The sequence below is a fragment of the Manacus candei genome, unplaced genomic scaffold (genome assembly GCF_025592945.1).
Source record: "Manacus candei isolate 608988 ecotype Guabito, Panama unplaced genomic scaffold, ASM2559294v1 h1tg000037l, whole genome shotgun sequence".
Taxonomy (NCBI): domain Eukaryota; kingdom Metazoa; phylum Chordata; class Aves; order Passeriformes; family Pipridae; genus Manacus; species Manacus candei.
This window is the reverse complement of record NW_026138085.1, coordinates 14857967-14871520: the sequence shown is the minus strand read 5'-3', so window position 1 is coordinate 14871520 and position 13554 is coordinate 14857967. Positions and strand designations below refer to the sequence as shown.

Here is a 13554-nt window from a genome sequence, read left to right as displayed (position 1 = left end):
ATTCACAAAGCTGCCTTCCTGAGGAGGGAACAGGTTATCAGCTCTTGTAGTCATTTTTAATCATTTTGAAGAATCATTTCTTTCTAATAAGGCAAGTGATTAATTATCGTGCCCTTTTTATCAGTGTAAAGCCTGTCAGGGGTGCAGTGGCTTTCAATTACAACATTTCAAGGTTTTCTTTGGTAGAATCCAGCATATTTAGAGACAACCCCATAGTTAAGCAGCCTTTTTTTCTGTACAAGCTATAATTATCTCCTCAATTATTGTTCTATTTATTTACAAATAAAGGCCAAATATCCGCAGTGGAACGTATAAAAAGTTAATAAGAAATTCCATTACCCCAACACTGACGAAAAATGTGACATCCCAAGCTTAATGGAAAGGGAAATATCCCATCCATTTGCATGATTAGAGAATATGGGCCCTTCATAAGCCTAAAATAAATGAAATACCAATATGAAATTAGGAATATGTTTCTCATTTATAGGGAGTCCTGAAGCAAGATGCTTTTGTCTTTTCCTAATAGCCTCCCTTCAGCCTCGATTGTTACAGATTGCTGTGGAGATGGAATGGAACTGTGCAGCAGTACAGGGAAGAGGCAGGAGAGCAGAATCCAAATACAGCAGCAGAGAACTTTACACAGAGTGTGAAACTCCTTTGTGTTGAGCCATATTGCTTAATTCTCCATAAATCTGCAGGGAGGTTTGGCAGAGCAGTTGAGGCAGTGCAAGATCCACAAGTACTGAGCACCTCCCAAAATCAGTGTCTCTTGGGGTGGCCACCAATCCTTCCACAGGAAAATCCCAGTGTTCCTTGTGCTGACTGATATTTTCCATGGGCACATCAGGCAGCCCTGGTGCAGTTCCCCAGGGAAATAAAAACACACGTGCCCCTTACTGCTTTGGGAGTTTTCAAGTGGACTTGAAATTGTTTCCACCTGCCTTCTGTGTGCTCTCTGTTCCTCGAGGTGCCCCTGCTTTGCCACCAGGCTTGACAAGCTCTTTCATCTCCTCACTGGGAATAACTCACTGTGCTGTGAAAGATTTCCTCCACAGAGGGGAAAAAACACAGCCCTTCTGAGTGTTTGCATAAATACCAGGAGGACTTGGAGGGCCACAAATCTCCTTCAGCACTAATCCTATTTTTTTTATGCTATTAGTATAACAAACTAAAAATCCTTTTGCTTATACCATTTGTTTTCCCAAAGGGGACTGTTCATGCCCTTAAAAGCTCTTAGTGCATGAAGCAAGTGCATAAATAAAGAGACAACAGGAGAAAGAAAGAATGAATATTTATACAGTCAGCACTCAGAGCATTAATGAATCTTTATTTATTATTTTCTCTCTTAAACTGAAATAACTAGCAAATAATGAACTTTCTTATTGAGAAGGTGTTCCTGGGGGTAAAGCCTCCCACTAGGCAGGAGGATATGGGGATGCCTCTCTGTCTTAAAATCTTCTGATCCATTTCTGGCCTCATGAGTAGTTGGAAGGAATATTTCTGTGTCTAGCACACTTTGAAGGGATCATTACTTAAAAGGCTCAGCATTTCTTGACAGACAGAGAAGAAAGTTTGAAATTTGATTTTAGCTGGAGATCTGGGAAATATTTTTTCTCAAGTATGCAACAGGTATTTTTGAAGTGTGTCATTCACCCCAAATATGAAATCAATGTCCAATCCCAGTACTTCAATAGCACAAATTGGGGTTTTTCATGGCATCAGCAACACAGTGCACTTTCTGTTTCTTCCTGTAGCTGATGTCCATTAAGTTAATTGTATTCCAATCTGGCTATGATTTATTACTGCCATGTGAATTCTAGTTTGCCTGTTAATTCTAATTCTTTCACCTGTTGGTCCTGGTTCTTTTACTTGGTTTTGTAGGGACTGTGCTGTGGATGGAAGTGATCTCAGTTATTTTTATGAGTTCTGTTGATAGGTGGGAAATTGTCCCCAAATCCCCCAAACTTTGCAGCTGTAGGAGGTTGTTTTGGCTGCCCAGCCCCAGAGCAGCCTGGCTCTGGCAGCACCACCCTGTTCCTCACTCGGCTGGCAGAGCTCTGGAATTGCCTCCCAGTCCATCCCTGCCAGGGATCAGCAGGAGCTCTGAGATGAGGAGTGTAGCCTGCTTCTCCTCCAAGATTTACCCTGTCACATTCAGGGCTCGATTCACATTTCTATGAATATACAGGGATTTTTCTTGTCTACAGCACAAATAAAATAATCCCCTCTTTAATCCTGTCAGGACCCGCCCTTCAGCCAGCCAGTAGAGGCCACTCCTGGTAACTGAGGTCTTTCTCACCTGCAGTTGCATCCAGAAGCTTCCAGCTTTTGCAAATGCAGAGTGCAGAATACAATTTGGCTAATTCATGATGACAGAGAAACACATTTCAGTGAACTGGCACAGAACTGGCAGCCAGAGATACTTGAATTCTCTGCCTAGCTCTGCCTTTTTAATTTTCTTCCATATTTCTTTGCCTAAGACTGATAAACCTCTTGCTTTCATTTCCCCCACAGGCTAAAGTGCAGCTACTGCAATTTTATAAGGTTCTTGAAGGATTACTAAAGAAATTTAAAATCTTCCTAAGGTGCTAATAGTGTTAGGCTGTATCTACCAGAACGAGCTCCCAGTTCTGAGAGATAACTGAAGCATAAAAGCTCAGGTTAACAAAGTCACTGTAACTAATATAGTCTAAACAGGGAACCCCTAATCCTGCTTACCAGGCTTTTAAACCTCAACACTCCAAAGATATGTGAGGACAGGTCCTTGATTTGAGGTACAGGGCTGAGCACACGGCCTCTTTCATAAGTACTTATGGTACCTGTTGATATATTTGCTGACTAAATTCAAATCATGAGTGCTTTTTGAACTTTTTTGATGAGTAACAGAAGATAAGATACCCCTCTCTTTATCCTTATCTAAGGATATTGCCCAGATTGAACATCCGAAAGACAGATTTTGTGAATTCCTCACAAGTAAATTGTGTGAGAATCCCTCTAGTTGCCTTCTTTTTCGTGGTAGTGTTGTTAGTAATTAAATATTTTTAATAGCAGCACCTCAGTACTGTAGGGGCTTGCCAAAGCTGTCTCATTTTTTTCCTCTGTGGATTATTGCAATCTCATTAGGGTGTATCATCACAGCAGCAGGGATTCATCTGTCTGCATTTGGGTGTCTGTTACTATGGATCTGATTGTCTGGATTCTACTTCTCATGGATACAGACAAATAGATACTCTGGGGTGTAATTCATCTCATATTCAGAGAGCTGTCAAAAACCAAGTCAGAGGAATTGTTGGGTTTTAGATGCCTGCAGTGTGGGAATCTAATGCTAAATGAGATGGTTTCCAACCTGGTATGTTTATGTCTTGACATTTCCACATCAATATAATTTCCCAACTGGTAGTTGTCAAACACTGGAGAATTTTTGATTTTTTTTAGACTTAAATGGAAGTGTGAGTGAGTCAGATTTAAGTGATATGTTTTCATTTCCTGTTTTGGTCTCTCAAATGGAGCAACTTACACTTTTGTGTTTTGTCCCTTTGAATTACACGGGCTGTAAGGAAATGTGGAACAGAATGTATTAAGGGGTGGCACACATGAAATAAACACCAAGTGCTTCAAATTGCCTCAGCTATTAGAAAAATGCTTTAGTGGGAAGGTGTGTTACTGAAATGGCAGTTCCCACCACCATTAGCAGCCCCTGCACAGAGAAGCTGTGGGTCATACCTCTCCATACCAGATTTCTCAAAGCAGGCATTCAGCCAGACACTTTGGATAAGAGCTTGAGCTGAACACATAGTCAGCTGGTCCCTGCCTTGTGCTAAATTCAGCTTGTGTTCATCGCCACTTAAAATACTGGCCTTGGTGACTGGACCTGGGGCCCACAGAAAATGCAACAGTCAAAAAGAATCTCTGGTACTTGTGTCTCTTAGTGCTTCTCTCTCTCTCTCATGCATTTCCAAGGGCTTTAGTTGATTGGTATTTTTTAGGTCTGTTTTTTTCCCACTGAAAGATGCACAGTTCCCAGTACATGGAGCCTTCTGTTCTTCACATAACATTAAGTGCTCCCTGGGGGCTCTTCACGTAGGCGTTCTCTGCTGAAGATTTGCCTCAGGAGTCTGTAATTCCTCCAAGAAGAGCACATATCTTTATTTCAGAGTCATCACAGGCTATCACACTGGCTGATGCTCACTCACATTCTGCTTCATTAACTGTTCCTCATTTGTTTCCTTCTCTTGCCAGCCCATTTAAGCCAGATCCCCAGTGTACCCCCAGTAAAGCCTGGACCAGGCTCAGGCAGAAGACAGATGGGCTCATGCCCTGCTCCCTCTCTCCGTGGTGGACAAATTATGTCTTGAATACTTCTTTCAAATGTTACCAAAATACTGGCAGCACACTTGCCTTTCTAATAAAATTACAGGTGTTGCAATCTGGTTTTATACTAGATTTGGGAAATTCATGGTACTGGAGAGGAAGAAACTTGACATGGGAGTGTGGACGCAGCTTGAGATGTCACTAAGGGGCAGCAACACTCCCTTAGGGACTTTCTATCTTTTCCCACTAAATCTGAGCCTGTGCTGTGCATTTGCATGTTCTTGTGGTCTGACCCAGGACAGTGGATAATGGGCACACTAAATCTCAAAGAAATAGAAGGAGGAGTCTAGAAGCTTGTAAGTGTTGATGGATAATGTCACTCTGATTAAATGTGTAACCTAATGTAATAAAGTGGCTTCCAGTTGATCATCTTCTTGGGGAGGGCCCAAAGCTTCCATTCTGGCAGAAGGCATTGTCAGTTGGGGATTTCTCCAACTCCAATTTCAGCTGCAGGAACATGTGGGATCATTTCAGATCAGACAGCACAATGGTGTGTGCTCTATGGCAAATATATGTACCACAAACGCAGTGTTGGACAAATTTTAACATCATTTTGAAGCTATGTGCATTATCAAGATGTTAGTAGTTATGGGATGCTTTTAGGATTTCTCCTTCCTACATTGCTTGTGTGTATGAATGCACATTGTCATCTTTACATTAATTTGGAGAAACTGGAAAGTGAAGCATGCACCAAATCCCCTATTCTTCATTAGCTAATTATCTGGTTGTGAGGCCCAGCATTCAGCAGTTCAAGCAAATAACAGAGATGTGAATTATTCATTAAATGGGAATGAAAGATTGTAGCTGTTGCAGTCTCCTCTCTCTGACAGCTCTATCAAGCATGAGAGACAATGATATTGGCACCATAACAGCATACAGAGATGGGGTCATCGACCCAATCTGTCCCTACTGTTTGGTTTCCCTTTTCTCTTTTAAAACACAGTAGGAGCAGTAATCTGTATGGCCCAGCTATCAGCTTTTCCATGGTGCCAAGAATGTCTGTGTCTGCTGTTGTTACATTTCCTTTTGTTTCTCTTTTTTTTGTGCATTTTCTTCTCATATGTGTCAACAGTAAAGGGTTTTAATCCTCCCACTGACCAAGATAAGCCTTGCATTTCCCTACTTTCCTGTTGGTTCTATCTTGTGAGTCGTTTAACAAAGCCCATTTAAAGGGAGAAAGTGAACTCCTGATCCCAAAGAAAGCAAAGTTTCCAGTAGTCTATGATAATATCTGGTGCTTCATCATTAAAGGATAAGTGTCTGCACAAATAAGGCCATTTGTAAACTTGCACATCTCTGATAGAGTCACTTAATAATTCCCATGCCCATAATGGCTCTTTGTGGACACTGACATTTCTATAGCAATTTTTAATTACCAGTGAATGCCAGCAGAGGAAGTTGTGGGTAAACAGCATTTTAAAGGATCAGCACTCCAGCTGAAACACTCAGGGGTTTCAAGTGCAATGAATAACTTATTTCAGATTACTCACAGAAAGGAGCAACTATATGTTCATTTTATTTCACTACACAATCATGACAGTCCACTGCCTGGAAAAATACACTTCACTTCTCTGTATTTATATCATGAGCCTGCTGAATTTCTTCTTCATTTGTTTGCTTTCTCAGGCTTGAAGTCAATAAGAAGGGTCAGAAAGCCTTTTAGCCGTGGCCTTTTGGCTTTGTCCTGTTTTGTTCTTACAACCAAATGATCCAGAAATCGACCTGAAAACATAGTTAAGTGATGTGAAATTTAGACAAAGTAACAAATTACCAGCAGGAGAACATGCTGAGTTTCAAATCATCCTGCAGCCCGGGGAGGCTGCTCAATTAATTAGCTGGGTAGGAAACTTTAGGGAGGAGTTACTGAGAGAATCCAGGGGAAGGAGGGAAGGAGGATGTTTCTTCTGAAATGGTGACATTGGCACTTTGACAGTTGCTGCTCTGAAGTTTTTGCCAAGCCTTTAAAAAGAATTTCTCTATATATTAACGTCAGTGTCCCACCAACCACCTTCAGCAGACACTGAGAGCCAGTGGTAAAGGCTGCACATGCACTGATGGCCATGTCCCATATAGAGCCTGCCCTGTTCAGGGAGCTGATTATGCCTAATAAATATCTTGGCTGTTATTGACTGTTCAACTCACATTAAGAACCCTCCTATGGTCGTCTTCCTTTAGAGGAAAAAAAAACAAATCACCGAGATTTGTGGGCCATTTAAAAACCTATAGGGCATGAAATTGATACTGTGTGAGGAAGAGAGAAAGGAATTCCCTCATTAGGTCTTGCACATTAGTACAAAGGCTGTTACTGTAGTTTAATGTGAGTTCTTGTGATATTTCCTCGTAGCTCATTTGTACCAAACACATGGAATAATACACCAAGATACTGATATTTCTTTAATTATATTTTTCTAATGGCTTCACCTTTTTTTTTCTCCACATGTACTGTCTGTGAAAAAACAAAGGATGGTTAAAATGAGTGTCTGAATTAAACACCTTGAACTGAAACACGGACTCCCTGCTTCCAAATTGAGATATGTAACATAAAGGCTCTCAGGAGTTATGGGGCAGAATTACATTTTTACTCTGTTGTTGATGAACTCCATGGTACTGAACACTGAGGTTGCCTCTGTGGCAGCAGGAGAAGCTGCTGGGACAGTGTTTCTTGCTAAAGCCTGTGATAGAGTTGACTGGATAGAACTTAACTGCTGCTCAGGCTTACAAGTTCTTACAGCTGCTCCCCACCTCTGAATCTCAGTAAAGAAAGTTACTTTAACATCCCAAGTGTTGAAAAAGGGTCAGAGCACAGAACATGAAGCTCTTGGTTAGTTTTTTTTCTCTCCTGCACACCTGACATGTTCAGATTGTCTGCAGTCTTTGCTCTGGCGTGACTTAGAGCGGGTGAAAATTTCGAGTTAGGCTTTCTGGCAGCATCTCTATCCTGCAAAGTGCTGTGAAATCAGCTGGAAAATTATCTTGCCCAAATTATAGATGGAAATTCAGTATTCCTGTCAGACAAACACATTTTGTCTGAGCAGATTTTAATGTTTGACCGTGGCAAAATCAAGCTAAACTCGTTTTCCCAGTTCAGTGTCAGCCCAAGTATCACAGGGGGGTGGAAACCCAACAGGGGAGGGAGGAGGAATCAGAAAGGAGCAGATACCCCCTCATTGGAAGTCCATCCTGCTTCAACCTATTCTGGAAGTAGAGAAGACCTCTTTGTGATGATGCACCCTTATTAAAATGACAATTTACTGATTAAAAGCCAATAGAAATCCATTCTGCAGAAGCAGCAGTGGAATGGATAAATCGTGCTGCAATAAAATTTCCGTTTTCTCAACATCACAGCACATTTATATAAATGGAAATGTTTTTTCCTCCTTAATACTAAGGTCGCCCTTGTACTGGTTCTATTTTCTGACTGTCATTTTTCGCCAGAGATCTTGTTTGAAATCCAAAAAGTATTTGGGGCAATGGCTCCAGATATGTCTAGAGATAGATCAGACAAGCTGACTCTGGAAATATTATATATATCCCCTGAAAGAGAGTAAAACGCAGCTTCCAGTTCCATTGTTACTTTGTGTTTGAATTATTCAGCTTTACAGATACACACACGGCTCCTTTTTATTAGCACTCCATGTTTCATCTTTGTTCTAATAAAAAAGTAACATGTACATCAGGAACCCTGAATAATTCAGTCTGACTTCGTAACTCGGGGATCTCACTCCTTTTTCAAGGCATTTCTTGCCCGGGTGTTCCAGGAATCAAGCAATTCTCTCATGAACAGTTGTTCCTCTGTTGTAGAAGTCGATTTTAGCTCCCCTGCTGAGTGCCAGGTGACAGAGTTTGCTGTTGTATTGCCTGAGGCAGCTTCAGCTCCTTCTCTGTGGGAAAAGGACAAAACAACATTTTAGTTATTCCACACAGTTACTCAAGTATCCATAAGGAACTGTTCAAACTTTAATTCTTCATAAAGGATCTTCTTTCAGAGTTCCTTTGGCTAAATGTTGGCAAGAGATGTCAGATGATATCTTCATCCATGCCTATTTTTTGAGAGACATAAAGCATTTTAATTAAACTGTGAATCTATTTAGAGCCTTCTAAACATTGGCTTTGTGTGTTTAAAAATTATTACCAATCACTTATCAAAAGACATATCGAGATGCCCTGCAGTGCATTAATGAGAACAGAATTGTGGCATTTGCCAGAGAACTACACAAAGACAACTTTGATTAACAGCAGCTCTGTAGAGGTGATCTTTTGTTGTTAAAAATTAATTTTGAGGTCTCAAAACCAAGAGAGGAACTGAAGGCTGTGTGAATTAAAAATCAGATTGTGAGATTCCAGCAACCAAAGTGTAGCAAGAAAAGAAAAACCTGTAGAAAGAGCTCAGTGTTGGCTTTTTCCTTCTGCATGTGTGTTCTGCAGTGTGGTACAAGTCCTATAACTTCATATTTTCAGTGCAGTCCAACCACCAGACACTTCTGAATTGCAGTGCTAATGCCCTTCCTCGTGACCACTTTCTGTCTTCCAGCCCATTTGACAATCTGCTCTCCACTCCTGAGGTGAGCTGCTAATTTTACCCTTTCATCTCATTCTGTGCAGAAAAGTCACTGATTTCCTACTGTTTAGAAACTCCCAACCTCAAAATTTCTGCCTTTGACCCAATTCCAGCAATTACTGGTTGATTCCAGCGGAGTGGAGTTAATTTTTACAAAATGATTTTGTAATTTATGAATTTTCATCCTTATTTGTTTCACACTAGACCTTCTCACTGTGGAGTGAGGAATGGTATTAGATCCTCCCTGATTTTCCCAGCACTGTTAAGCTCCAGCTAGAAGAAGGAATTCTCTTTGCTGTATTTGTATTTACTATACTTTAGAACCAGGCAGGCTGGGCATTTGTCCTTTCATTTATTTCCCATTTAAGCCTCTTCCAGATATCAATTATATGACTAATTGATTATCCATAGAGGAGCTTCATCTTTTCCTGCTTAGGTAATTCCTCTCAAAAGCAATGAAAATTCCATTAGGCAACAATCTATTACACCAGTCAGCCCCCAGCTAATTTACACTTCTGATGTGTTCCTGTTTCTAGATTAAGTACAAGGCCTGTGCTGCAGCATCTCATTCTATTGGGCTATTTTTGATCATGTCTCATGGCTAAAATCCCCACAACTCTATAATCCTAGTGGTTTCTTCTAACAATAAGTTCTTTACCTGGAAAAATACAAATCTGTGATTTTTCCCTTTCATCCCTAATCCAGAGGTGTTCCTGCCCATCTTGTAGGGTTTTCCACAGTGGTATCAGGTTGACAGGAGCTGCTCCCATGTGATGGGACTGGAACTGCTCCTTCCCTAATGAAATCACTCTTCGAAGAGCCTTTTATTTCTGTGTTTGTTTTGCTCAGTGCGCACTAAAACTAATGTAATATGGAAACAAATCTTCCTCTGTTGATGTGGAAAATGAAGTGTTTTGCCCACGTTTCCATGGAGACAATCAGGCTGCCATAAATGAACATGAAATGGCTCTTAGTTCTGCAGAATTTAACTGTGTTGAAGTCATTTCATTACAAGTCATTCATGGGGTCCTTTGCTCGTGTTCTGTTCTGCCTCCCAGGAGTCCCAGGGTGATTTCTAGGCACTGAGTGTTGCTATCCCTGGTTTAAATGCTGGGGAAGATAGTGAGGCATAGAGTGACTAACTCCCTGATCCCAAGGGATGAAAAAGGCAAGGATAGAACTAGAAGCCAATGTAAGAGTGTCTTTTCCTTCCTGACCCATTGACCAGGACGGCGACTGCCCGTGCACTGAGATGCCAAGAACTCTAAGAAAAAGTGTAAAATTGGGAATTCATCCCTGACATATTGTTCCAGAGAATGTTATCAGTGTTCTACCTTATTGATTAAGTATAAAATCATAGAAACACAGAGTGCTTTAGGTTGGAAGGGACCTTAAAGATCATCCAGTTCTGACCCCTTGCCCCGGGCAGGGCCACCTTCCACTAGACCAGGTTGCTCCAAGTCCAGCCTGACCTTGAACACTTCCAGGGCCAAGCTTATGTATTTTATGTGCAGTAGCTGATAATGTTTGGATCCAAAATCTGTTTCATTTATCCTTGCAAACAAGCACAGGAACTTACTGGCAGAAGTGGAGTTTTTCCCATTTGCAGAGCTGGGTGTCTTTTCTGGTGGAACATTTAAACCCGAGCTCAGGGACGGGCAGGGGGGCCTGGAACTGCTGGGGCTGGAACAACCAGGACATTCAGGCTGGGGACAAACAGAGCGACCTCATCAGCCTGGCAGAGAACTCACAGCCAGCATTTTTATTGCTTGCTTAGCTCTCTCCAGTGCTGGGTTAGAAGGGAGTTTTAATTATGCAGATCGAAATACTGAAATACTGATTTGTAAAACCGGGCCTTTGGTCCTTGTTTTTCACTATTTACTGATGGAATCAGTGCTAAAAGTGATGCTTTTTTTCTTCTGCATTACCTCTAAAAATAAGCATTAAAAGATATGTGTGCTGTTCATGTTTTGCAATGAGATTTAATGGCTAAAAATATCTACTGAAGAATAATAAAATTTGATTGGTAAGAGATTTTTCTCTGTGAAAAATACAGAGGAGTTCCATATTGTTTCAATTTTATTTTTTCTACTCGTAGTTCACAGTGTTACACTTCATTATAGCTTTTAATCAAAGTTGGAAAAGGGTTCAGTATCATATGAGCTGGCTCTCTGAATTAAATCACAGTAATTTTTTTCCCATTACATTGCTGCTTCAGTTAAATTATAAATTATAGCAGCTTCAGAACCATTCCAAAAGGGTTTCACTGCATACCATGTGACTTCTCTCCAAGCAAATCAAAATATATGTTTGCATAAATCTGAAATGGGAAAGGTATATCTTTAATTATGCATGAATAATTTAAAATATTATTTTCAGAAGAAGGCATAACGTTGTTTGTTTTCATTGGCCTCAGAGTAAAGTAATTTGTATTAAATGAAATCCCACTAAATAAATGATAATTCTGTAACAGAAAGCCTAGTCTAGGTCAGTTCACAGGAAAAATTATATCCAGCATTTCAAACTCACCATAGGATTGTCAAATCCAAGCATAAAGAAACCTCAATGTTATCTTATATATATTTTCTATTTTATTTTTATTTATGATGATTTGGAGTGTTTTGCATGGCCTGGATATTTTTAAATCTTTGTAGTTTATATTTTCAGTATTTTCCCAGCAGCAAACAGATTAAAATCTTTCTGGGATTTGGAGAGAAACCCAAAGTTCTGTTCTGGCACTGGGATCTGGAGATTTAAGGAGCTCAGGTGGTGTCACAGGCCCCACGTTCAATCACAGATATGCAAAATGCAGCCTCAGCTAAAATCTGCCTTAGAATCCTCTCCCAAGCTGTTATCAGCCAACCAGTGCAGAGACCCAAGTCTTTCTTTCTCTTTTCCTTGGGAAAATCGAGCCTGGAAGTCTGAGGGAACATGTGTCATTCCAGAAGAGGGATGGCAGGGCTTGGAGGCAGCCCAGGGGCAGGGGCTGGGGGCAGCAGGGGCTCTCCCAGCCTTGGCAGAGCAGAGAAAGGCTGCAGAGCTGTTGGTATTTGGGTTAGAGACTGCCCTCAGCAGAGGGCTGAGCCTGGTTTAGCTCTGTAAGGAGGGATCCTGCAGACCTGGGTCCTCCCTGAGTGGCAGAAGGAGAGGTTTCAGCATTTCCTCACGTTCCACCAACTCAAAATTGGAGGAGTTTTTCAAGCTCTCACTTGCATCCCAGGAACTTGAAGCTGGATCACCCCAGGGGTTTTGGGGACTGCAGAGCTGCTGTCATTAAACACATGGCAAAGCCCTCTGAGTCCCAGAGAATGGGGTAATTTTTATACCCCACTGCTTCCTGGAATTAATAATTGAATGGAACATCTGAGCAATGTCCTTCTGCTGGGTTTTTTTAAGTCTGTTTTGCTTTCAGCTGAGCGGGATATGCAGAAAAGCACCCCGAGGGTACGACATGTGCAAGCACAAATTATCCCAGAGTGGAAGTGCTTGGAATTGAGAGGAGCATCGTGGCACTGGTGCCAGATCACACTCCACTGAACTGTGCAAGTGAGCCACACTTGCATGTTGGATGAACCTTTGCCTTGCAGGCAGGAGAGTTCTTTGTGAAAAGGGCACCTGCACTGAGGGTTGTGACTGATTATCACATCCACCAGTGGAAGCACATTTCCCAACTTACAGTCCTATCTTATTTTTCTTTTCTTCCCCCTTTTTTTCACTGCATTGGATTTCTGTAGATTCGTCAAGGACATTAATTTAAATACTCGGGTTCTTATCCTTTGCTTCAGAAAGGAAATCTGCAGAGTCCTTTGAAGCATCTTCTGCCTTGGATGGCCCTCAGCAATGTCAAAAGCAATTATATGTCAGTTATAAGAAGTGATTTTTGAAAGTGCCTGTAAAAATTAAAATAGATGTTTCTGTGGCACTATATCAGCATCTCCAGCCACTCAGATGTTGGAGTGCTCCAAAGAAAAGCTGTACAAAAAAGCTATACAAAAATACTGTGCAGTGATGGAACAAATGCTGACAGTTTGAGATGTCACTGCTTAACTGCCTTGAGAAATTCCATTTATTGAAAATAATTCACATACATGTTTGAAACATTCAGGCTTACAGTAATTAATTTTCAGCTGAATTGATTTCTGTATGCAAACTGCTCTGAGGAGAGACAGAGAGACTGAAATATCTGAGCTGACTAATGGAAGACATGCTCTCCCCTAAACTTGGGGAAGGGCTAACACCAATTTTCTCCCTAATGAAGCAGAATGACTTATGCCAAGATTTGCAGAAGCAGGATAAAAAACAGTGGTGATTATTTGCTTTTATGTGGGGGGTGGGCCTTGTAATCTGTTATTAAATAACTCTTTGTAAAACCAGAGTTATTAACAATATCAGCTCTGAGAACCAATGTTAACATTCAGCTCCAACAAAGAACACTGGGCCTTTCCACTGGCTATAAAAACCTGGAAGTCCATCCCAAGCTTACTGGGGTGTCTTGTTCATCCAAGGGGATGGAGTAGACCCGCTGCACTTGGGTCTGTGACAGTCTAACCTCAGCACATGGATTGGTTGAAGTTTTCCACTGGAGCACTGGGAACTTCTCATGTGTTCCCAGAGAAGCAGAGCAG

General features: G+C 41.2%; 1 protein-coding gene across 1 annotated transcript in view; it reads left to right on the top strand.

The window, feature by feature from the left end:
* Positions 1-13554, top strand: part of SPOCK1 (SPARC (osteonectin), cwcv and kazal like domains proteoglycan 1) — a 265982-nt gene that overhangs the window by 131901 nt on the left and 120527 nt on the right. The window lies entirely within an intron of this gene.